The following is a 27161-nucleotide window of genomic DNA, read 5'->3' as shown; positions in this document are numbered from 1 at the left end:
TCAAGTCACTGCTTCTACCGCGACTGATCCACCTACCCAGCCACCAGCCTCTTCGACCCCCTCCTCCTTGATCCCCGCGACTGCTCCACCTACCCAGCCACCATCCTCTTCGATCCCCTCCTCCTTGATCCCCGCGACTGCTCCACCTACCCAGCCACCATCCTCTTCGACCCCCTCCTCCTTGATCCCCGCGACTGCTCCACCTACCGAGCCACCATCCTCTTCGACCCCCTCCTCCTTGATCCCCGCGACTGCTCCACCTACCGAGCCACCATCCTCTTCGATCCCCTCCTCCTTGATCCCCGCGACTGCTCCACCTACCCAGCCACCATCCTCTTCGATCCCCTCCACCTTGATCCCCGCGACTGCTCCACCTACCCAGCCACCATCCTCTTCGACCCCCTCCTCCTTGATCCGCGCGACTGCTCCACCTACCGAGCCACCATCCTCTTCGACCCCCTCCTCCTTGATCCCCGCGACTGCTCCACCTACCCAGCCACCAGCCTCTTCGACCCCCTCCTCCTTGATCCCCGCGACTGCTCCACCTACCCAGCCACCATCCTCTTCGATCCCCTCCTCCTCCAGACTTCCAAAGGAGTCGGATTATGGTGAGACTATATTGGAAGCCGCTATGAAACTTGATAAAGGAAATGTTAACGTCGATTTCAGTGACCTTATCAACTACATATCGCGGCTTTTCGATTCCATCGAGGTTCATCTCTATCTTGATTCTCTTTGTGTTTTATTTGTAACAGATGAAACTGAGAAGAATTTCATTAAGGTAAATCTTTGTGTATATATTAATGAAAAAAGAAAGAAATTTCTCAGTTTACGCACTCTTATTTATTATCCACTAAATTTCAAAAACTATTAATCACAGGAATCATAGCAAAGACCAAAAGAAGAGTCCTTCGACACTCACCTAACAAGAGAGGAAATAGAATTCTATAGATTCATTGACATTGACAAAGTGTCTAGGAAGTGGGGGCTTCGACCTCAACTTTGTGAAATCCTTTCTGAATCTGGTCCTAATGGGATCTAGGATTGTGGGCTTAAATTTCAATTTTTATACTGTAATGATGCTATTTTCTTTTCCGACATTTTTCAACATCAAATGGACTTTTTATTCGAATGGCAACCAAGAAACCATATACCCTCTGTGATTCATAGATCTCTGTGATCTGGAAATCCCCTAGACATGATTCTTGTTCGGAAGAAGCAAATCATATTATGTAGATCGTTGGGTGACCATTCGAGGGCACCCAGCTGATTTGCCTTTGTGCCTTCCCACCATTTGAAATCTCTCTCCAAATAGGGGATGCTATATCTGTAGGTAGAGAATTATAACCTAAAACCCATACGGGAAGAAAGTGGGTAGAGGGGAATCACAGGAATAATGAATCATGGCAAGTACAAACAATAGTCTTTAGACACTCGATTAAGAAGAGAGGAAATAGAATTTTATAGATCCACTCACAAAGTATCTAGGAAGTAGAGAGTCCGATCTTACGAGAGAGGAAATAGAATTTTATAGATCCACTCACAAAGTATCTAGGAAGTAGAGAGTCCGATCTTACGAGAGAGGAAATAGAATTTTATAGATTTATGAGTGTGTTTAGAAGGTAGAGGATCCTGAAAACAAAGTATTTAGGAAGTAGAGAGTCCGATCTTACGAGAGAAGATATAGAATTTTATAGATTTATGACAGTGTTTAGGAGGTAGAGGTTCCTGAAATTTTATTTTTCTAATGCTTTTAAAATTCTATGCCACTCTCGTGATATTGTTAATGGAATTGTGGGTTTGAATTTTTTTACAGTAGATATTTAATTATTCAACATAAATTTATTTAATTTTAAATTTATGAAGTGTTTAGAGAAATTTTTCAAGACCATCTTCTTTTTTTTTTATTAGCAAAATCTATAAACACATCTTCCGTGCGTTCACACAAACGCTCGTGCACGAATCTCAGAGATAATATTCGTTGAAGGATAGACCATTGAATTCTGTTTTAGCGATTTAGCGAGGAGAGGGTGAGGGTAAATTTGTCCCTTGTGATATGATATTATGTAATTGATACAACTGCGCTACAGTTGAAAAAAATATAAAGAATCTTGGGTATGCTAAAACTCTGGTAACCAAGAATCACCTAGTCTTTTCCTGGTTGAAGTCATTCTAAGTATCGATCACTCTCTTTTCATGTAGCCAGGGTTGCTTACTGAAATGGCACGTATTTAAGTTACTTTGGGGTTATCAAGTTTGTTTTAGGTTAATTTTAATTAATTTTGGTTAAACATGGTTAATTATAAGTAACTAACTTGGTTATTAATATAGCAACATTTATTATTATTGAGATATTTTCTATTTCTTATACATTAATAAATTTATAATTTATATCAATCACATTAGTAAATATAATTATTTTAATATTATATAATTAATACAATTACTAAAAAAACTTTAAATATGCTAGTACTCTGTTAATCCTGAATCACATAATTTTGAATATGCTACAATTCTGAGAATCACCTACTCCGTAACCCGTTGAGGTCATTCTAAGCATTGATCACTCTCCTTTCATTTCACAAGGAGGTTGCTTACTCAAATGACCTATACTCAAGGTAACCCGTTGAGGTCATTCTAAGCATTGATCACTCTCCTTTCATTTCACAAGGGGTTGGTTACTCAAATGACCTATACTCAAGGTTACCTTAGGGTTGATCAATCTAGTTAGTCGGGATTACTTTTGTTGGAAATAATAATCCCAACCACCTCAAATATGGGTAAGCATTCATTCAGCAACTTTTGCCCACACTTCGAAGCCCACACTTCAGAACACACTCAACAACAACATCATATTAATTACTTTGCTCTATCATGAATTAAATGTAAAATTGTATGTTGAGTTAAATATGAATGTAAAATTCATTTTTACCGTGTAGAGAGGTAAGAGAGAGTAAGAGGTAAGAGAAAGAGCGCAAGTCTCTATGGAGAAAATGGTGGAGCAATTTTTGGTGGACGCATGAAAACAACAGTTACTCTGTTTTACTGTGTGTTATGCCCCATAAGTTTAAATCATTGTAACTTTTATTTGCAAGTCTCTATGGAGAAAATGGTGGAGCAATTTTTGGTGGACGCATGAAAACAACAGTTACTCTGTTTTACTGTGTGTTATGCCCCATAAGTTTAAATCATTGTAACTTTTATTTTACTTGATGAATAAGCAGGAAATAGCCTAGCTGTGCGTGAAGGTAGCTCCTAGAAATCGGCTTCGGGGTGCGTGAAAGTAGCTTCACAAAAGTCATAACTCTTTGCCTCTCCCCTCAGGGAAAACGAAAATTATATTTCCTAAATATTTTCTAACATGGTATCAGAGGGGGCTAAACTCTGTTAGTGTAAAAACTAATGTTTTTACTAACAGTGAAAATTGTTTTGAGCGCCCATTGTTTTTTAGCATATCTACCACCAGGTGGAAAGTTTTTTTTACGCTCAGAAATGACAACATCAAGCACAAGTTTGACTAATCCTCTAATACCTTAGTTTAATGGAAAAATTATGATTATTGGGCTATTACAATGAAGGCCTTGTTTTCTTCTCAAGATATTTGGGATTTGGTGGAGAATGGTTTTCAAGAACCATCCGATACAACAACATACAATGCCTTATTTCAACAAGAAAAAGATGTGTTAAGAGACAACAGGAAGAAGGATTCAAAAACCCTGTTTTATATTTTCCAAGCGGTTCATAAAAGTATTTTCCCAAGGGTTGCAGCAACAACGAAGTCCAAGCAAGCATGGGACACCCTCCAAACATTCTACCAAGGCATGACAAAAGTCAAAACAACAAAGTTGCAAATGTTGAAAGTATTTTCGTAAGGGTTGCAGCAACACCGAAGTCCAAGCAAGCATGGGACACCCTCTAAACAGTCTACCAAGGCATGACAAAAGTCAAAACAACAAAGTTGCAAATGTTGAGGAGAGATTTTGAAACACTTTGTAGGAAAGAGTCTGATAATATAGACTCGTTTTTTACACACATGTAAGTGGGTTGGTTACTCAAATCAAGTCTTATGGTGAGACACTTGAGGAAAGAAGAATAGTTGAGAAAGTTTTGAGAAGTTTGCCAGCAAGGTTTGAGGCCATTGTTGTGGCCATAGAAGAGACAAAGGATCTCTCACAGTTCTCAGTGGATGAACTTAATGCATCACTGATTCCTCATGAACATAGACTGAATAGAGCAGCAAGCTCCTCATTGGAGCATGCCTTCAAAACACAAGCATCATTTGGTCAGGATCAAGGCAGAGGAAGATCATATGCTAGAGGAAGAGGAAGAAGCCCACACAAAGGTGGAAGAAGCAGCCCTTCAAGCTCAAATGGAAGAGGCAGCAATCAAAATCTAAGTCAATGCCCAAGCCAAAATCAAGCACAAGGTCAGAGGTATGATAAATCTCAAGTTCAATGTCATTACTGTAAGAAGTATAGTTATTATGCAAATGAATGTAGAAAGAAGCAATATGATATTAGTAACAAACCAAATGTAAATTTCACAAGAAAAAATCATAACCATGATAGCATGTTTTTAGCTTGTAATGCAGCACAAGAAAAACAGAGTGATATATGGTATCTAGATTCAGGGTGTAGCAACCACATGTCAGGAAACATAGAAATGTTTTATGATCTAGATGAAAGTGTGAAATCTGAAGTGACATTAGGGACTGATAGCAAAGTCTCTGTCATGGGAAAAGGTAGAGTTAATATCCTAACAAAGAAGGGGGAGAAGAAATACATCTCTGATGTTTACTTTGTCCCCGGTCTGAAACATAATCTCATGAGCGTTGGACAGCTCATGCAGAAAGGCTACAATGTCTTCTTCAAAAATGATGTGTGCACAATTTTGGATAGGCCTCCAAGCAGACAGTTGATTACAAAGGTTTAGATGACAGACAATAGAATGTTTCCCCTGAAAATAATATTAGATTTGCAGAAAGAAGGTGCACAAGCACAACTATCTATGAACTCACAAGAAAATGGAAGAAAAGGGGCAACTGTCACACAAGTAAACTTTCAAGCAGAGGTAAAAGATGAAAACTGGTTATGGCACTTGAGATTTGGACATCTCAACTTTGGAGGTTTGAATCTGCTGCATAGGAAAGGCATGGTGAAGGGTTTACCACTCGTAGAAAAACCAGACAACATATGTGAAGGATGTATCTTGGGCAAGCAACATAGAGAGATATTTCTGGCAGGAAAGTCAGTGAGGGCAAAGGCACCTTTGGATATTGTCCACTCAGAGCTATGTGGACCAATGCAGACACCATCAATTGGTGGCAGCCACTATGTGTTGACCTTCATAAATGACTACACAAGGAAGACATGAGTCTTTCTCCTAAAACAAAAAAGTGAAGTGTTTGAGCGCTTTCACCAATACAAGGCTCTTGTTGAAAAGCAAAGTGGACACTACATCAAAGTCCTTAGGACTGACAGAGGTGGTGAATACATCTCAAATGATTTCCTTCGTTTTTGTAGGGAGCATGGAATTCACAAGCAATTTACAACAAGATATACACCACAGAAAAATGGTGTGGTAGAAAGGAAGAATAGGACCATTATGGAGATGGAAAGGAGTATGTTGAAGGCAAAGCATTTGCCAAATGACTATTGGGCTGAAGTTGTCACTTGTGCAGCATATATCTTGAATAGATGTCCAACCAAAAGTGTCCAAAACATCATTCCAGAAGAGTCATGGAGTGGAAGAAAACAAAATGTCACTCACATGAAAGTTTTTGGATGTGTGGGTTATGCACATGTCCCGGATGAGTTGAGAAAGAAGTTGGACAACAAGGGGGAGAAATGCATATTTGTTGGATATAGTGATGAATCCAAGGCATACAAACTCTACAATCCATTAACCAAGAAAGTCATAATCAGCAGAGATGTGCAGTTCATAGAAGAGGAAGCATGGGATGGAAGTTTAGAAAAGACAGTCAATGTCAAAGCATGCATACCAAATGAGGACAGAGAGGAATTAACAGCAGCAAGTAATTCCTCAACTCTGACTCCCTCTACTCCTATTCAAGCGTAGCAAAGCAGACAACAAGCAATGCCATCAACAAATAATAGGACAGTTTCGTGCAGCCAAGAAAGTGCTTCTCCAAGCACACCGCGAAGCGCGACACCAAGTGACATATCAAGCCCATCTTCAGCAAGCACAAGAAGGCCAAAATTCAGAAATTTAAATGAAATTTATGAGCAAGATGAAGTTGATAGTAGCGCAGGTCTGAATTCCTTATTTGCATTATTTTGTCATGTAGATGACCCAATCCACTTTGAAGATGCAGTCAAAGAAGAAAAATGGGTTGCGGCAATGGAGGAAGAAATAGAAGCAATAGAAAGGAATGACACATGGGAGTTAGTGAGCCTTCCGAAAGGAAAACATGTCATTGGAGTGAAGTGGGTCTATAAGACCAAAAACAACATTGAGGGAAAGATTGAAAGGCACAAAGCAAGGCTAGTTGTCAAAGGATACAAGCAACAACATGGAAGAGATTACGCGGAGACGTTCGCGCCAGTCGCGCGGATGGAGACAGTGCGCGCAGTTGTGGCGATTGCCGCGCAGCATAAATGGACAGTGTATCAAATGGACGTAAAGTCAACATTCTTGAATGGAGTGCTAAAAGAGGAAGTGTATGTCGCGCAACCGCCTGGTTATGAGATTGAAGGCCAAGAAGACAAAGTATATCGGTTGAAGAAAGCTCTTTATGGATTTAAGAAAGCTCTTTATGGGTTGAAGCAAGCACCGCGCGCATGGTACAACAGGATAGATGCTTACTTGTTGGATAATGGTTTCGACAAATGTGATGGTGAGCCTACTCTCTACATCAAAGAGAGCAAAGGTAAGATTCTCATTATCATCTTATATGTAGATGATTTGATCTTTACAGGTAGTGATGATTTCCTCATCGTTGATTTCAAACAAGTCATGAAGAGTGAGTTTGAAATGACTGACTTGGGATTGCTAAGATATTTTTTGGGCATAGAAGTGAAGCAAACAGAAAATGGCATTTTTATCTCTCAAGCAAAGTATGTGGCAGAAATTTTGGAGAGGTTTAAAATGTAGAACAACAAGTCCGCACCAACTCCAACTGTCATAGGGTTGAAGTTGAGCAAAGAAGATTGTAGTAGCAATGTCAATCTGACATTATACAAAAGCATGATAGGCAACCTAATGTATTTGATTGCCACTAGACCAGATATAATGTATGCAGTAAGTTTGGTGTCAAGGTTCATGGAGACACCCAAGGAGACACATTGGCAAGTAGCGAAAAGGATTCTGAGGTATGTCAATGGGACAAAACAGTATGGCATTTTGTACACAACAACTAGTGATTTCACGCTAGTTGGTTACATTGACAGTGATTGGGTAGGCAGTGTCGATGACAGAAAGAGCATGTCTGGATATGTTTTTCATTTGGGTTCCGGAGCCATTTCATGGGCATCCAAGAAGCAGCCAATAATGTCACTGTCAACAGTAGAAGCTGAATATGTCGCATCAACAACAGAAGCGTGTCAGGCAGTTTGGATGAGAAGGATGTTGAGGGATCTTTGTCATGACCAAGAGGGCGCAACAACTATTTTCTGCCTCAGCAATTGCATTGTCAAATAATTTTGTCTTCCACAAAAGGACCAAGCATACTTATGCTAAATATCATTTTATTAAGGGGTTGATTAACGATGATGAAATTGTGTGGCAACACTGCAGGTCACAGGAACAATTTGTTGGTATTTTCACAAAGCCATTGGCAGGTGAAAGTTTTGTTTATCTCAGAAACTCTTTGGGAATTGTCAATGGCAGCAGTTGTGATTAAGGGGGAGTGTTGGAAATAATAATCCCAACCACCGCAATAAACAGCTTGACAACAGCCATAATTGTCAGACGTATTTTTGTAGGTTGCGTCTCTGCTTGAAGATAGAAGGACTAAAGCTAGACGCGAACCATTCAGAAACTCAACAAAGGCATTTAAAGAAGTTATGTACTTTGGTAAACAAATATGGGTAAGCATTCATTTAGAAACCTTTGCCCACACTCCAGAAACACCTGCGCGATTCTAAACACACTCAACAACAACATCATATTAATTACTTTGCTCTGTCATGAATTAAATGTAAAATTGTATGTTGAGTTAAATATGAATGTAAAATTCATTTTGACTGTGTAGAGAGGTCAGAGAGAGAGTAAGAGGTAAGAAAAATAGCACAAGTCTTTGTGGAGAAAATGGTGGAGCAATTTCTGGTGGGCGCGTGAAAACAACAATTTACTCTATTTTACTTTTATTTTACTTGATGAATGAACATCAGTCTCATGTAAATGTATTTCATGTTTTAGAATTCAATACTAAGTTTTTATTGTGTTGCTCCAAAACCTACTTCCTCATTTTTCTCTCAAATAGTTGTGCGGTGGGCGAAAACCAAGTCTGGGAAATAGCCTCAGGGTGAGCAAAGATAGGTCCGCGAAATTAGCTTCACGGTGTGCAAACCTAGTTTTGCGAGAGTAGCTTCACAAAAGTCCTAACTCTCTGCCTCTCCCCTCTAGGAAAACGAAAATTATATTTCCTAAATATTTTGTAACAACTTCATCTGGTTAAGTGCCCTACATCTCCTAGGACGTTTGTTTGTTGTTTTTATATTTTTCATTCTGGAAAATGGAGAGTTGGGTCTCGAAGACCTTGAAAAAAAATTATTATTCTTATTTTGATTAACTTGGCTTGTCATGGAGTTCAGTGTTCCAATATATATAGTTATCTAAATTTAGTCAGTTTCATTATCTTCGTTAACAAGCAAATGTTAAACCCTGTATTTTCTAATTGATTTGATCAGATGTCTTTAAATTCTTACATCTTGTTGAAATATGATGCAACAAAGAAGAAAACACAGAGGGCATAATGATTAGCGTCTCCTTATAACAATACGGAAGAACAGACTTAATGAAGGCGCAGTAGACAAATATAACTAGTGTGTGGTAGAGGGCACATGGATATTAAAGTTACGCATGTGCCACTTTCAAGTTGATCCAACGTATTTTCTTGTTTGATTAAATGTTTTTAAGATGAGCATAAATTCACACATGGTGAAGGCTAACAATTGCACCAGCAAGAGAGGCTTATAAGGTTGTTAAATTGAAAAAAAATTACTTTGATTTTGAATAATAATAATCTTATTAAATTTAGTATTTTAGTATTATTTTTTTTTTACTTAAAATGTTTTTAAAATGAACCTAAATTTACACATGGTAAAGATTAACAATTACACCTTTTGATGCAAGAGAAGCTTATAAAGTTATTAAATTGAAAAAAAATTACTTTAATTTTGAATAATAATAATAATTCTATTAAATTTAATATTTTAGTATTATTTTCTTGTTTGATAATTATATGCATGGTGGATTAGCAAACAAAAAAACACATACAATATAGCTAAAAAATAATTTGAAATTTTTAAAATTTATATTTTATTTTATTTAAAAATAAAATATTATTTTAATTTTAATAAAATAATTTTAATAAAAAATAAAATTATTTTTTAATAAAAAAATAATTTTATTAAAAATTTTAATTTTGTTAATTCTATTGGGTTCATATTAAAATACTTTATAAATTATTAAAATAGAACTTTATTAAAAAATGAATTCCATGAATAATTATGTTTTCATGAAAAACTAGCAACGGAAACTTAGATATTTCAAGCCATTCTCCCTCAAAACAGTGTTCAGAAGTCAAGTTTTTGGTAACTAGGTCTTGGACTATTATTTAGTGACCGAAGTTCAAACCTCCGTGGGAATAGAGTTGTCGGACAAGTTTTATCAAGATGTTAGGAAGCATGAAAACAAATTAATTAATTAATTAAACTTAAGTAATAATTTGTTATTTTGTTTCTCGTCTCATCATGAGGTCTGTCACAAGTGATATATATATATATATATATATATATATATATATATATATATATATATATCAAAATGGTTAATTTTAGGTAGATTTGTTGTGTAATGTTAGGTTTAACTTGGATTTTTGGAATTTTTAGATTTTTTAAAATAGTTTAATTCTCCAAAAGTGATTCCCCTCTTCAACCTTTCTCATGAAATTTGAACATCTAACCTAATAAGACTAATCCCCGCAGACACCCATTGATCATCAGTTTAAAATATAAAAATATAAAGATTTGTTAGTTTATTTACCAGGATACTGTATTACATAACAATTTGTGTTAGATGTGCACGTTGACAAAAGTTTTTAATTATATTCAAATGTTGAAGTCAGTGTTTCCTTAGTGGCATGATTCTATGAATTGATATATATATATATATATATATATATATATATATATATATATATATATATATATATATATTTATTTATTTATTTATTTTCTCTTCGAAAATGGGAGCAATGGAGCCTAAGTAGAGGGCTAGCTGAATGTTGGGTTAAAAAAGGAACTGTTATGCAACACTAGGTGGAGCTTGGACCCCTTAAAATGGTTTAATTCTCGAAAAGTAGTTCCCATTCTGAATCCCTCCCATGAAATTTCAACCTTTGAGGTGATGAGACTCAACCCCAGAGAAACAACAAAGAGAAACGACAAATTAAGCATGGATTCAAAAAATATAAATCTTAAAAATATGTAAGGAATGTAACAATTTGTTGATGTATCTACCAAGATACGGTATTAAATAGCGGTTTGTGTTACGTGTTCACATTGACAAAAGTTTTTAATTATATTCAAACGCTGAAGTCAGTGTTTCATCAGTCAAATAATTCTATATGACTAGAAAATACAACTTCAGGGAGCAAATCTTATGTTTCTTTGATTACAGAAATTAACTCGTCAAAATTGAATAGCCATAGAACCTGAGCTGAGAACAAGATTTAAGTACAAATGCAAGGGTATGTAGAAAATTCTTGGTTCTCATATAACTGGCAAGGTCCAAGCCTTCAGTATCTGTATAGCCCGCCAAAATAACCAAGAAAATGCAGTCCAACGAAAGCCAGTGCTGACAACAGTGACCCTATGAATCTCACAGGTACAAATTAATCTCGCAGATCATTCCGGAAGACAAAATCAACCAGTAAAACTCTGGCAAGCCAGTGAGATGAATGTGAATAATGCAACTTAAAGAGGGGAAGAAAATATGAAGCACATAGGAAATATATTTGTCGATCTGGAAGCTTATATATGAAGAGTGTCCAAATTGCAGATAGAAATTGGTTGGATCAATAGGGAACAAAAATGGCAGAAACAATGGTTGATAGGCAGATGGAATTGTTGGAAAATAATAATGAACACCTGCAACATTGGTTCGATCAATAGGGAACAAAAATGGCAGAAACAATGGTTGACAAGCAGATGGAATTGTTGGAAAATAATAATGAAATTAATAATAAACACCTGCAACATGATCACCAGGAGCAGTATGTGATCCCCCAACTTTTTGCTTCAATGATGATGCAAGGAAACAAGATCTGTGATCTCCCTGGACGTGGAGATGGGTGTTTCCATTCAAGTAGTCTTTCTCTTTTTTGAGCATTTTTGAGCCGCAAATAAATGTCCCGTTATTTTCAGTTACCAAAAGATGTATAAGTGGTCAAATATGAAACACCAAACAGAACAGAGTGACCCTCTAAGATACCTTATAATAGTAGAAAAATATGCATATCAGGAAGATTGGAAATTGGACTTCAGCCTACCCAAGTCATTTTTGCCTAAGTTTTTCATGATCCTAAGTCGTTTGACTATATGAAGAAACATTCTCCAAGTCATCTTTGCTCAGAGTCATTGTTATCCAAAGGGGTGGCCATTAATCCACTTAGTCCACTTCTGTGTGCACCAAGTTGAGGGCATATTCTACCCATTCTTGAGCAGTTTATTGCTAGATAAAAGTTGGACAAGCATTAGAAATTGCTAGATAAATTTACAAGATTAATACCGAAATTGTTTCCCAAAAGATAGAAAGGATTGTGACCTTACTCTGTGATAGAAGAGTCATCAGGAGCTGTTGAGTGATCTATCAAATTGTGATCAAAGGTAGACAGTTGGCATGCTTCATCATAGCTCGAGTTGCAAAGGTAATCCATTCTAGAATGGTTTGTTGAGAATGACTCAAACTGTTTGGATGTAATCCAAGAAAAAGCTAAATGCTTAGCTTCATTTGACTTACTCACAGGAGTTTCCTGCTGATTTTATTTTAGTGTTCTCCAAGCACTACACTGAACTGGCCCTGGCTAGGCTACAATTACTTCTTGGTACCTCTCTTCAAACCATTCCACTGCATCCACCATGTTCCTAGAATCAAAGTACATGTTTTGGTTTCTCTGATTAGAGTTGGGGCTTGAAAATCTCTTCTTGTCAACATTCTTGCCTGCTCCATTTTGCCTCCTAAAATCACTGATTGCACTATTAAGTTTGGGGGATTTCATGTTTGCTCTCAACATGATTGATACACAACGTTAAATCCAGACCCAAGTTGAGATTGATGTCCCATGACTTCCATTTTTATCAGAGCATTTGCAATATGATATCTCAGTAAACCTAACCTAATCCTCATTTTCATTGATACACTGCCTAATCTTGGGTTGTGAAGTGGAGGAGTTTCTGGCCTATGTGCAGCTCAACTCCGATCCCCGAGACATATCCATGCAAGATTGGTTTTGGCTTAGACTGTTACTGTTACAGGGATATAAACTCAGTGGACCCTGCTTACACAGAATTGTAATGCCTGCAAAGTAGATAGAGTTAAATATTAATACTTTTAATATCTAGAATCAATATTTATTTAATATAAAATTTGTCAATGCAATGATAGCCTCTAGAGTAACGATGAAAATAATTCAATATCTACCTACAAAAATAATTCAAGTTCTGGAAAAAATCGACAGAATTCTGACGAGGCACTCTTGTCAAAATCGTCACCTCATGGTATTCATACTACATACATCAGCGAACAACACAATGAACACATGAGAACTAAAAATACAATGATGGTATCGAATTGGCCAGACCAGTTTGCATGACATTGTTCAGACAAAGGAGCTTATAGTATCCTTTGTTTGCATTTATACACATCGTTTCTTTTGGGTTGTTCACTAATCATTAGAATTCTCTATTGACAACATAAATCATGAGGAATTTTCTGGGTTTTTTTTAGGTTTTCGCTAGCAAAGTATTCTAATATACTGTGATTCCGAGATACATGCTTAGAGAGGAAGGAGAAATAGGAGGGAAAGTAAAGACGGTTCAATGTCTGAATATATAGGTGTTATAGGTGTCTTCTAAATTATATCTTTTATGTGAATCGATCTAATGTTTACAATTCGGATTGACCTGATTTCCCGCCTTACCCTCTAAGTCATGTATTTTTCATTGTGGACTCTCCTTACAATATTTAGTTATCTAAAATCACAGGTAGATTGTCAAGCCAGGCAAGCACTTCAAAATGCAGTGCCAAATTTCTTTAGGCTTTTTTGCTATACTTTTAGGCTTTATAGATACTTTTAATATATAGTTTTTTAGACGCATTTAATGTAAGTTAGCAATGCACTCAAGTGAACAGTTTCCTAAGGTTTTATAAACCCACAAGGTTGGCTTTAAGCAAAGTAATGAACATAAGCAATATTCAAAAAAAACTTTTTGCTGAAGCTAATCCCATGTTGATAACTGAAAATTTGTAGAAGTTTTTTCATGAAAATCTTTATTACCGAGGGACAATATAATGATAAAACAAGTGTAATATGCATCCCTTAGTACCTGCTTTTTATGTAAAAAGTAATTAGTACCTGCTTTTTATGTAAAAAGTAATTGATAACTAAGTTACATTAATTTAAATGGTTATAGAATTAAAAACCTCCAAAACCATCTACATATAAGTATGCTACATAGCAATCATAAATCCCAATTTAAGGTAGTCTTGGATTTAAAACTTTTCTTATAGTTAAATTGTTATACATTAATTGTACAAAATATGTTACAGGGTAATCGAAAATCTTAGTTTAAACTATCTACATATAGAGTATGTTACATAGTAATCATAAACCCTAGTTTAAGGTAAACTTGAAATTTATGACTTTCCTAATTAATATTGAATAAAATAAAGAATGTGAAGTTTTTGATATCACTCACCAAGACTTAGACTAATTTAAATTGTTATAGAGTTAAATACCTCCAAAACCATGTAAAAGTGGAAGCCTATTCACATTACCCTTGTATATATTATGAGATGTTTAGGTTAAATAATGTGAGGTTTGGACTAGCTAAAGTACTATAAAGGTGAGTCAAGTATGCAATTTGCAAGGATTTCATTTCATTGATACAACTTCCAAGCTAGAGTTAGACTTACATGGTTGAGACAAGTATGCACTTCCTAAAGGTTTCATTGATATAATTTTTAATTAAGTATGAAGGGCACATATATATAAGCTATTTAATTTATGCATGTAATTGACAACAATTTTATTCAATTTGAATTTGAATTGTTAAAGATTTTTAAACCATTAGATAAGAGTGAAAATTTACTCCAATTTGATTAACAAAAAACATTATTATTAAATACTAAATAATAAATATATTTTAAGTAATTGAAATAGATTTACAAATAAATATGTGTGATTTAAATATCCATTAAATTAACATTTATCTATTTGTTAACAAATGTCCCTCCCTCTTAAGTAAGTAATTTTGATAAAATCCACAAATATCATAATTTTGATGATATGATTTTGTCATTTTGCAAACTCTAACACTTTAAATGAATTCCAGTATTTTCTTTATAAAACAATTGTTAGAGTAATTTCAAAAATCAAAATTTATGACAATCCATTAAAAAATTCCTACTAAATTTATAAACAACACCAAAAAAAAATTAATATTATTCTAAAAGCAATTTCCACTTACTCTTCAAATCATCAAATGATCATGTAACCCAAAGTTCATTCATTACTATTTATAAGATAAAACTTAGAAAAAATTAATATAAAAAACAACTATTTAATTTTAATTGTTCGTGGATCTCAAGTCAACCATAAAGTTGTGTGCTATAGCATAGCATATTTGTAATGGTATAATATACAATATGACATCAATTTTATCTTTTAAAATATACATTAAAATTTTATTAAATATTTTTAATAAAAAATAATAAAAACACAAAATTAAATATAATAAATATTATATAGATTATATATTTACTAAAAATAATAAATATTGTACATATTATATATTTTGCCTATGGAATTATACAACAATTGAATCTATTTTTAACAAAATAAATAAATAATATTCTATGTATCATTTTCTGCACTCAAGGATACACCAACGCATATCTTTTTGTAATTTGAAAACTCTCTTGATATGTAACCACTCAACCCTATTTTTAATGGAATAGTTGAAAATCGATTTACCTTTAAAAAAAAAATGCAAGTTGAAAATTGGAGAACCTTTATTTTAAAAACAGATATGTTTTTTAATCGAAATTTTTTAGTTCTACGTGGCACTTAGTACAGTTTAAATAAACTTTTAATCAGAGTTATTTTTAATCCCAGGTGGCACTTCCTTTAGCTTCAAGGAAAGTGAAAATCCCTTTAATATCCTTTACAAATTCTCCCATTTTTACAAGCCAGCTGGATGAAATAATAGGTTTAAGTACGACTAGATAACTATTTGTATAATTGTGCCCCAGGGGTTTTGAAAGATGGACATTCCACCTCACATGGTCATAGTATCCAACGAAACTACCATGCCGCCATGTCATTATAGGTTTAGTGAAAACCCCACTAAACCCTTTCATGGGCGGAAAGCAAACTACAATGTGAATAGCAACGATAAGCCTCCCCACCATGTTCAGTTATAACAGCTTGCAAAATATGGGCTCCATAACAGTTGAGTTGAATTTCGTGTTGTGTTTGACGACGTAGCCGCTGCATTATATATATTATTAAAATTTAATATTAAATTCTTTAAAATTAGTCAGGAAATAAATGAATCATCACATAATAGAAATTCAGAATTAAAAAATTAATTTTTAATTTAAAAAAAATAATGTTAAGAAATTGAATTTAGAGTAGGGAAAAATAAATTAAAAATTCATAATTTCCTCAATATATGTGTAAATATACATGCAACTAATAAGTAAAAAAAAGTCTTGTGAGCCTATAAAAAACTCTACAACTTGTCTCTTAAGAATTGATTCATTTCAATCTAACATTGGGCTTCAGAAATCTAAACTCTTAAATTGTTTGAAAGCCAATACAAGTAGAAACAAACATTGTGGTAATGACAGGAAAATTCAGCCTCTCGTTGTTTTAGATTGATGATTTCTCTCTCCTAGTGAGTTGCCAATATGCTTTTATGAAACAAGCCAGTGTTTCTCAGAGGTCTTCCCAAATTTCAAGGTGAATCCGCTTGAGTATATAATCCTTTGAATGTAGTTGGCCTGGTTTAAACAATATATGCTTGTTGAATGGCAATGTTGTCTAATCCCTTTAACTGAACAACTGATTCCATGTGTCCCTTCAATGTATGCAGTTCTCTCAATTTGCACAAGTACTATTAGCATCAACATGTTTTTCCATCCCCTGACAAAATGGTCAAGTGAAGCAGAATTCAAAGATTCTAGATGAATAACTTGAGTATACTTTCTTGCATGAAGCAAATGGAAGGGGTCACTCATGTGTAGTCTTTTAAAACAATAGTTCTTTCCTAAATAATAAAACTTGTGCAAAAACAGAGAGAACACACATTTTTCTCATGGCATGGTATTTAGAACCTTAAAATCATTTTCAAAATGCAAAGATTCAAATCAATTTGGTTTTTCTCATGAAATAGGATTAGGGTGATAACAGACAGTCTAAAAGCATTATGCATGTCCATGATTTGTTACCTTGCAATTGTTGCACGTCTTTTTGCATTAGGAGAAAACAGACCATGTAAAGTTCTCTAAGCAAGTGCCCATTTGGCTTCTCTGTTCTCTCTCCCGTAATCCTTGTTTGTTGTGAAAGTTGTTTGCATGATGTAATTGTTACCAAAATGAGTCTTTGCAATAGAAGAATATATGCTCCAGGGAAACTTTTCTGACACAACAAAACATAAAACCTATGAAGAGTGGAGAATGCATGAAACTTCCCTTCCTCTCAAAGACAAATTCCCAAGTTTGTCCACTAAGAGTGTAACGCACTGCAAACTTGATTATATCTAAATGAACATAGAATACCACATTGTAAATCCAGATCACTCCAAACCCATCCCCGGACGATGCCTTTTATGGAAGCAAATCCCTAGTGTGCATATACTGCTATGAACATTGCAATTTGAAATGAAGATATTTAAACACAAAATTTGCACAGAGAGATAACACTGTGCTTTAAAGAAGGAACCACAGAAAGGCAGTTACTGAAATAATATTTGATTTGAATCCTCAATGTTTAATGATGTTTTTGAAATGGACACTCATATTGTATCGATTTTAGGAGTTTTCATGACAAGAGTGGCTTTGATAATGGCGAGGCGACCAACGATCTTGTATTCAAAAGAGCAGTCATGCATATCAGTGTACTTGTGTTGAACGCAGAAAAAGGTCACCACAATGACTCTTAAACCGAGTCAACCCCACTTACCTATTGCATGCAAAACACTTCTCGCTCTTCCGCAGTTTTTCCTCCTCGTCCTTCTCATGTTTCTCCACCTTTTGTTCTGTCGAGTTGGATGGGGCAGTGCTAATGACCATCTCCACTACTGCTACTACTTCCACCATTGGGGCATTGCTACTTGAGGGCACCGATGACATGGGAAGCAGAGTCAATGAGTGCTTTGCATTCAACTGCCCAAGTATCGGTTGCTGGGGTTTCAAGTGAGAAGAAAAAGAAGGTTGTTTGGCGTTAAGCTCTTTGTAGCACTTGGATCACAAGTTCATGGTGGTCGCGCTCCTAAAGAAGCTGTTGGAAAGGAAGAGGAGACAAAGCATAAATTCACGCACAAAACACACAAGTTGTGGCTCTTCTATTGATCACACAAAACTTGATTAATACAATGAACCCGGTGAAGGGTATTTAAACCTTTTCGACTAGCGAATTGCCTAAAATAGCTTAACATCCACACACACTTCACTTAGTTAACTCACTCTAAATATGGACTGCACTGAACTATTCATCCATCACTTGACTTGACTCAACCCTCAACACTTAGTTAACTGATTCTCTCATTTTAGCCAACTCCTCATGCTAGAGTAATTACAATTTCTAACACTCCCCCTTAAATACGACCGTATGACTCAACATGACTCAACTATGCCTACTAGGCTTACAATAGAAATTGACTCAATTATCACTCAAACATGTCTGTTGATCTATGTTTCAGCTAGGCTTACAATGACTCGAGACTTTCACAATTTTGCATTTTCTTTTTCTCTCCTTCCAAATTTTATATCCTCGAAATTGTTTCAATCTCTGTTGTGGGTTATTGTTGTAGGATCCATATTTTTTTATTTGTTGCTACAACAATTTTTATTTGAATTTTCTTGAATTTATGCTGAAACACAATCTGATCTTGCCTACTACACCTTCTTCAAATATTTGTTCAATCATGGATTGTTGGCACAACATTGCATCTTCAAACTGTCTTATTTTTTCTACTTCTTGTGCTTCATATCCCTGAATTTCTTTTTGCCGTATTTCTTGATAGCAAAATCGTATCTCTGCTTTACTCCATTGTTGAAAAATGGTTTCAATGCATTCATCTTTTCCTTTCATATCATTCTTTTCACTTTCATCATCAGGTATTGCTGTTTTTTTTGTAATCTGCACACTTAAGATCAATATTCACCATTTCATTCAATTCTTTTATTCAGTTTCTATTTTAATACTCACATCAATTTGTTCTATTCGTTTCTGAATCCATTCTTCAAAGAGCTTCAAATCTGCATCAAATTTATTAACAACCTTGTTTTCACTTTTTCGCCCATGCTGTTTTGAACACCTGCATATTCAAAAACAATGTTAAAAACATCTTTATTATGTTCTTCAGTGAGAGCTTTCTGCGCTACCTCTTCCTTCTCTGCCTTCTTTTGAAATTCACTGAAACTATCTTCCACTATAATTGATCAGTGGATATTCTCATCAAAAGATCTTCAATCACTTTATCATGTTCTTGAACATTAGCGATTGCTATATGACATACTGCTTCATGAGCAGTTCCAACTGCTTCATATCTTGCTACTACAGTGGCAACTTCAACCTTCAATGCTTCATCAAACATGGCGCTTCCCATATTGCCACAATTAATCCTTATTTCAAAAAAGAAACCACACATATCATCAACGTAATGTTCATCCACACTATGGTGGGATATCCGAGCATGCATGTGCTCATTGTCAATTTCAACTTCACCAAATCCATCAACTGTGGTTGGATTCACATGTGTTTCATCACAATGGGATTCACCATCATCTGTATCATCCACATTACAGTGGCATCCTTGAGCATTTATTTTCTCTTGCTCTATTTCACACATAAAGGCTTCAACTTCTCTCTCTGCATATTTGTTGAATCTTCTTCATCCATATGCATGCTTGGATAATGGGTTTCAATTTTATGGTCTTGACAACCATCATCCACTTTTGAGTGGGGTTTGCCAAGTTATGTTTCCCTCTCAGAGTCTAGCTCATATACTCTCAGATCCGCGACTGACTTCATTTCTTGTGACATAACTTGATGTTGCATGTCACTCCCCCTTGCGCCAAATTCTTCTTTGTCTTTTGCTAGACTTCTCAATTCCTTTGTTGCAGCCTGAACCTTTCTAAATATGGAAACAATCTTTATCTTTTCTTTTCGTTTCCTTTTCTTAGTCTCATTCAATCACTCTTTGCGACCCATGATTGTGGTCTTTTCTCTGTTTTATAGTTTCTTTCCTGACTGCATGAGGCTATCTTCCTTATTGCCCCTGAAAGAAGATATGATTTTCAATATGAACCCCCGTAAGGCACAACCTTCACCCAAAACACTGTCATGCTTGACAAAAAACCAAATAATTTTATAGACTAACGGACTTTACAAAGCCTTAAACTCTTTCAATGAAATCCTTTTCTTTCTTAATTCTCTTTCAATTACAACCATGAAACATGCTTCATAAAATTTCCATGTAATCGCGCCTTGCAAAAACATTTCGAAAATACTTTATACTGTTATAGCCGTGATTTTAACTTTCACATGAGCTTTTATTTTAAAATCATTCAAACTTTATGGGAACCTTTCGAATAACTTTACTTTGTCAAACGTTTTAATGCCACGAAACATCAAGTAATATTTTATGGCAAGCCTTTCCCACATGGGCTTTGGCCATTTCTACTGCTTACGAATCACTAGACAGAAGAAACCGCTAACTATGGACGCCTTTAACTAATTAGAGTGGCTTCCCAAAATTCTCAACCGCGGTGGCAACTACAACTACGACCTTTAATCTCGCTTGCTTGTTTTCTCGTTGGCTTCGGTTGCGCTTTCAAATAAACCTTTGAACCTTGCCCACGACTTTTCCTAGCTGCAACGACTGTCTATATAGACTGAATAGATTCTTTTCTCTATTAACATGCATTGTGTGCTAACGCTATCCACGGTATAATGCCCTGAATTCCACTGTAGGGTGCATGCATTATAGCTCAAACAAAGAGGAAAAAATATTTCTCTCTTCTCTCTCATGGATTATTGTTGATCCTTTCTTCTTGGTTCATTGTAAATTCACTCTGATACCAATTTGTTGGAAACGCAGAAGAGTCAAAGCACAAATTCACACACAAAATGCACAAGCTGTGACTCTTCTATTGATCACACACAACTTGATTAATACAATGAAATCGGTGAAGGGTATTTAAACCTTTTCGACTAGCAACTTACCTAAAATATATTAACATGCACACACACTTAACTCAGTTAACTCACACTCTAAATATGGAATATACTTAACTCTTCATCCATCACTTGACTTGACTCAGCCCTCAACACTCAGTTAACTGATTCTCTAATTTTAGCCAACTCCTCATGCGAGAGTAATTAAAATTTCTAACAGAAGCCGCAGTTGCTCAAACAACGGATGGGCCCCTCTGGCACTTGTCTCCCACTCCCTTCCTCTTGCATTTTTGAGCTCTCCTGTGATGCCATTTTCCAGATGCTTCTACTGTAATCTTGAGTCCCATGCCCTTCATTTCAAATTCTCTTGCAAGGTCCTCCTTGCAAGATTTGATCAACTTCTCTTCACTTGTTAAAATCAAATCATCAACATATAAGACAATAATCAATAGTCTACCTTCCACCACAATATGATAAAGGTTTGCATTTGTTTCACTTTTCGTGAATCCAAACTTGGTAAGATAGTCGTCGATCCTAGTCTACCAATCATAAGGTACTTACTTGAGTCCATACAATGCTCGCTTGAGTCTGCATACATGTGACTCTCGATAAAAGGTCTCAAAACCTTTTGGTTGCTCAATGTACACCTCCTCCTATATAACTCCATTGCGGAATGTTGTCTTTACATTAATCAGGTGAATCATCCATCCCATCTGCGCAACCAGTTCTAGAATTGATCTAATGGATGAGTACCTTGCTATCGGAGTAAAGGTCTCCTCATAGTCAATTCCCTCAACTTGAGAGAATCACTTGGCCACAAATTTAGACTTGTACTTCTCTATTCTTCCATCTACTGATGCTTACCTTGAAGATCCATCTTGAACCCAACATTGATTTATCTTTTGTTCTTGGGACCACTTCCCAAACATTATTCTTTATAATGGAATTATATTCCTCTACCATTGCATCAACCCATACAGGTTGCTCTACTGCTTCCTCGAAATAGGATGGCTTAGTCTCTACAAGCTCAGTCATTAGACCCATGTAGCTACTGTATTGATTCGGTGACCTCCTCTGCCTACGGTGTGAAGTGGGTGCTCCCACATTCTCTCTAGCATCATGCAATGATTTGTCAACTTCCCCAGTTCTTTTCCTTCCTTCTTTGGATGATTATGCTTGGGTGGGTGTTTCCACTCTCTACTCCTCAAATTGTGGCCTCTCCACAACTTCTTGAGGTTCTTCCTTTGGAGCCAAAAACTCATGATTTGAATGCAACTGAAGCTCCCTATTAATAGAACATCTCATTGCTTTCTCCTCATCAAACTTCACACCCCTTTGCACAATTGCCATTCTTAGGGATGAAAAGTATACATGGTAGTTGTGAGGAGTTTTTGTATAACCCACAAATACCCCCAACTCTATTGTCAGCTCTAACTTCTTCATTGATTCTTTGGAGACATGGCAATAAATTGAGGCTCCAAAAATCTTGAAGTGTGACACATCCAACTTTCTCCCTGAGAAAGCTTCCTTTGGTGTACTCATGCCAATAATTTTATGAGGACTCTTGTTCTACAAATAGACCATTGTGTTGCATACTTCAGCCCACAAGTGTAGACGTAGGCCTTGGTCATGAAAAATTGCCCTTGCTGCTCCCATAATGCTTCGGTTCTTCCTCTAAGTCACCCCATTCTGTTGTGGGTTGTGGGGTGTTGTCAACTCCTATCGAATGACTTCTTTTGCATAGAATTTTTTAAACTCATTCGACATGTACACAACTCCATTATCTCTCCTAAGAACCTTCACCTTCTTACTAGTTTTTTCTCAACCAGTGCCTTGAATTCAACGAACTTGGGGAATGTCGCATCTTTCTTCCACGTGAAGAAGATTTAGCTCTTTCATGCCAAATCATATACAAAGATAACATAATACTTGTTCCTGGCAATGAAGGTTATCGATAAAGGGCCACATACATTAGAGTGGATCCTTTCAAGCACTGCATGTGCTTTTTTGTCTTAATCATGGAATGAGGCTTTTGTGTAATTCCCCAAGGTACACCCTTTGCATGTATATTGATGCTTTAGTTCTCCTTTGGGGAGACCTATGGTAATCTATTGCATAATCTTTAGGGTGCCATGATGAAAATGTGGTCTTTTATCCAGGTGGATATTGGCGGCCACTTGCCTATTCCACCTAGACCCCAGTCAGTTTCATTTGTTTCCTTGTTCATTTCAGCGTTTACTATTTTTAGCATCTTTTTCGGGTCCTGAACTTTTGGAGAGGTTTTGACCCCCTAAACAACGTTTTTTTGGGGTCCAGGATAGGCCTAAAGCCCTAGGCAGGGGCTTGCGTCGAAACCTGTAGTACTCGGCAAGACCTTTCCAACAAGGTATCATACACGCTAAATGGAGATAATATGACCAAGTTACAACCCCGGGAAGTTGGATGCCCAACTAACACCAATGGGGCTGACAAACTCTTGGTGTTACATTGCCTGGGGTCATGGTTTTGGTTGTTTATGGTTTTCTCATGTTTTCCAATAATAAATAAGCCATTGAGCCTAATTATAACATTGGTCATAGGCATGTAGCCGCCACATCTGTTCTCAGAGATAAGCTACCATCGCCAAAGCTATCTTATTTCCATTCTCTTTGTAAGCATAATTTAGTGTTTTTCTATTAATGAAATGAAGTGTTTTTCTACTGCATCTCCGTGTTTATGATTATATATGTAAGTTGTTGCGTTCTTGTTTAAGTTCGGACCAGTGGTATCAAAGCAGTATGCTCTTTCTCTATTTTTCTTTGCATGTCCCCAACAAGGTCAGGGTATAAGGAGTTAGGGATCGATTTGGTTGAACCATTGCAGGATCAGCCTCGCAAAACCTGATGACCTCCCATGGCAGAAGAAAATAAAGACGAGGGGACAGGATATCATTTCAAAATGTTGCGGCAGAGGGACGAAATGATGGATAATTTTTCCCAGATCCTTCGATGGCTATCCATAGGTGATGCATCTTCATCTAACAACCACTCTGGAGGCACCACTCCTTTTAAGGTACAAGTTAAATTCGATATTCCCATATTCGAAGCCCTGATAGATGCAGACGCTGTAGATAAATTGTTAAATATGTTGGAATGATATTTTCCAGTTCATGACTTTTCGAATAGGGAAAAGATTACTTTTTCACTTCTCAAAGCCACCCCACACATCAAGGACTGGTGGGAATCCTATTGTGAACAAAAGGACGAGAGTGAACCCTCATTGTTTTCAGCTCCACCCACTTGGAATTCTTTCCGAGACACCATCAAGGAACAGTATTACCCTATTGGGAGCTATGAAGATAAATACATAAATTGGACCATGCTACAACAGGGAAGGGACCAAGATGTGTCAGAGTTCACAAATACTTTCCATACCCTTCGTAGGATGCTAGGTATCAAGGATACTGAGCAACATTTCATGCTCAAGCACTGCGACTGTCTACACAAGTACATCCAGGACGCGATGGAGTTCTTAGAAATTTCCTTGCTCGGCATGGCGTATTGATACGCTGCAAAGATTGAGAAAAATTTTAAACATAAGAAGTGGGACTTTGGATTTGTGAATCCAAAGCAAGGAAAATGCGCCCCCAAACCACAAAAAAAAGGACCAAGCCAAGGTGGGGCTACCCAAGATAGCTTGCCAAAGCTGCAAGAAAATAACATCACCACAAAGACAAAGAAGGACATGGGAAAATGGTGTGAGTTCCATAAGATCTCCACTCACAATACAAGTGAATGTTGGGCCAAACAGTCACTGGTGTCTGAGCTGAAGGCTCCTGAATTGGATGCAGGTTCCGAATTTAAATTAGAACCCGATAAGGGAATTGACAAAGGGAAGTAGATCATTGATGCGGATCCCAGTGCCACCATGGCGACCACAAAGATACAGAAAATTGAGCTTGAAGATCTAGAGGAGGGGAAAAGCCTCTTCCACTCATAGATGTGGGTGAAGGGTTCTCCATTGCAGTTCATTGTCAACAACAGGAGCCAAAAAACCTCATGTTAGCAGAGGTCGTGAAGCGACTGGGCCTAAAGACTACATCATATCCATAGCCGTACACCATCGGATGAATCCACCAAGGACGAGATCGTTGCATCAACCAGTAATGTTGCCTTCCCTACAGAATCAAGCCCTTCAGGGATGAGGTACTATGTGATGTTTCTCCTCTTGAAGTTTCTGATGTATTGTTAGGACAACCATACTTGTGGAAGCGACATGTTGTATATGAGTCTAGACCTCGCTTTGTGATTATTACTTTGGTTAATAGGTTGTACAGGATACCAGAGGTAGCCCCGCATACCACCATCTCTTTGATCACTGTAAAGCAATGTAGTAAGATCATTTCCCAGACCAAGAAATTTGTTTTCCTTATGATTTGCCACCAAGGAAAGAAGAAGGTTGTGTATATATGAAACTTCTCATGTAATTTACTAAAACACGAGACTCAAATCTACTATATTGTTCTGCAGAATTTAATTCACAATCGAAAACATAAATCATAAACATGAAAGAATATTTATCACACATACACAAAGATTTATCTAGGGGAAGGAAACTCCTCAAAACCTCTTCCTATCTATGTTGCATTAATCAAAGCATAAAGATGAATACATATGCTTGCTCAAGCTTGCAACTGTATAGTTTATCCCTCTGTTTGACTAAATAACTCTGGCCAATAATTTGAGAATTTTCAAGCCCTCCAAGCTCCTATTTCCTTGTGTTGTTCCTTGAGGAATTATGTCTCAATTCCTCAATTGGAATTGCACAATTATTTTAGGCTTTTTCTCTGACTGCATGCACCACCTGTACACTTCGGAATAGTTTACAACTAATAGTACATTGCCTTACAATCTCCATATCAACTGGGTAACCTGAATTATCTACACGCATAAGTTATTTTTGGTTGATTGATTAGTTAAGTGGTTGATCACTATAGTGGTTATAGTTACACTTCCACAACTTGACCTTCTAATAGTTCCTCCAACAATTACAACTAGTTTAACTGACCATAACTCAACTTAACTGAAATAGATTGCTACAAATTATAATTCAATAATATTGAACTGAACTGAAGATTCCCTAACTCTAATTAACTAAGTTAATTGAGTGACAAGTTCCATGTCATCTCAGTTAACTACCTCCAATATTTCTGTTGAAATGGAAATTTGAATTTTCTCTAGTTTGACCAAGACAATGTCAAATTGATATTTTCTTGCTGCATTTTCAACATAACATGTTAAAGAAAAATAGCATGTTCACTTTACATTATGGACACACCAATTTTGGTAGCTCTATCCCTTACATTTTACATTTTGTATTTTACATTTTAAATTACGCTACACTTCACATTTTGCATTTTACATTTATATATTCGATTTAATTTGAATATTAATTAAAACATATGAAGATGACATTTATTTTATTATTTTATTATTTTGTTCTTGAGATTCAAAAAATGTTGACATGTATACTTCCTTATATTATGCCTACACATCTCCCCGTACTAGGTTGTAAAGTGCTTCTCACCACAATAATTCAATAGAAGTTAATTGATACCATCTATTAATAACTAAATAAATTTTAGAATCACAATTCCAAAATAAACATAAAAACACTTATGTACATAATTATATAACAAATTATTTATTTTCTTTAACCACACTTATGTACATAATTATATAACTAGCACAACCACATTAATAACACAAACTAATTGCTCTATATTGTGCTCTGTTTTCTATTAAGTCTCTCTTTCTCCAATAGTTTCTTTCAATTCCATTTCTATTTGTATTTCATACAACACTTGGACCATACCATTCATTTTACGCTGATGATGATATAAAAACGTTATCCATAATCAAGATGGCTCTATCATCCATTTTCAATTAAGTTTATTAGCCGAAGGCTTCTTATTTCAACCTCAAGTGGATCAAGCTTGGTTGAATTTTTACATCAACAATGAAGATTTAATGTCATGCTAATTTTCTTCATCTTAGGACTTATATACGGCTCAACACTAATGATTCTACCTTCATCGCTGACTAATACATGACAGAGATTGACACGTGGCTCGACATGGAATGACACATGCACCAACCATTACTTTGAGACAATTGGTTGTCGTAAGACTTGAACTTGAATTTACGCATGTACTTCACAAGCGGACTGACAAACTGGTGTGCCATGTCATCTTAGATATGATTTAAAGAACCTGGAGGTAAGCTCTCGATGCCTCCACAATTCGATCTACCAC

General features: G+C 36.1%; 1 pseudogene; it reads right to left on the bottom strand.

The window, feature by feature from the left end:
* On the bottom strand, nt 1–27093 carry LOC149210390 (uncharacterized; annotated as a pseudogene).
* Between the last annotated feature and the right edge of the window lie 68 nt (nt 27094–27161).

Source organism: Pinus tabuliformis, chromosome 1_2 (genome assembly GCF_031772625.1).
Source record: "Pinus tabuliformis cultivar Carrire ecotype Pingquan chromosome 1_2, CPIR1, whole genome shotgun sequence".
NCBI lineage: Eukaryota > Viridiplantae > Streptophyta > Pinopsida > Pinales > Pinaceae > Pinus > Pinus tabuliformis.
Note: the sequence above shows the minus strand (reverse complement) of the source record. Positions and strands in the feature narration are given on the sequence as shown.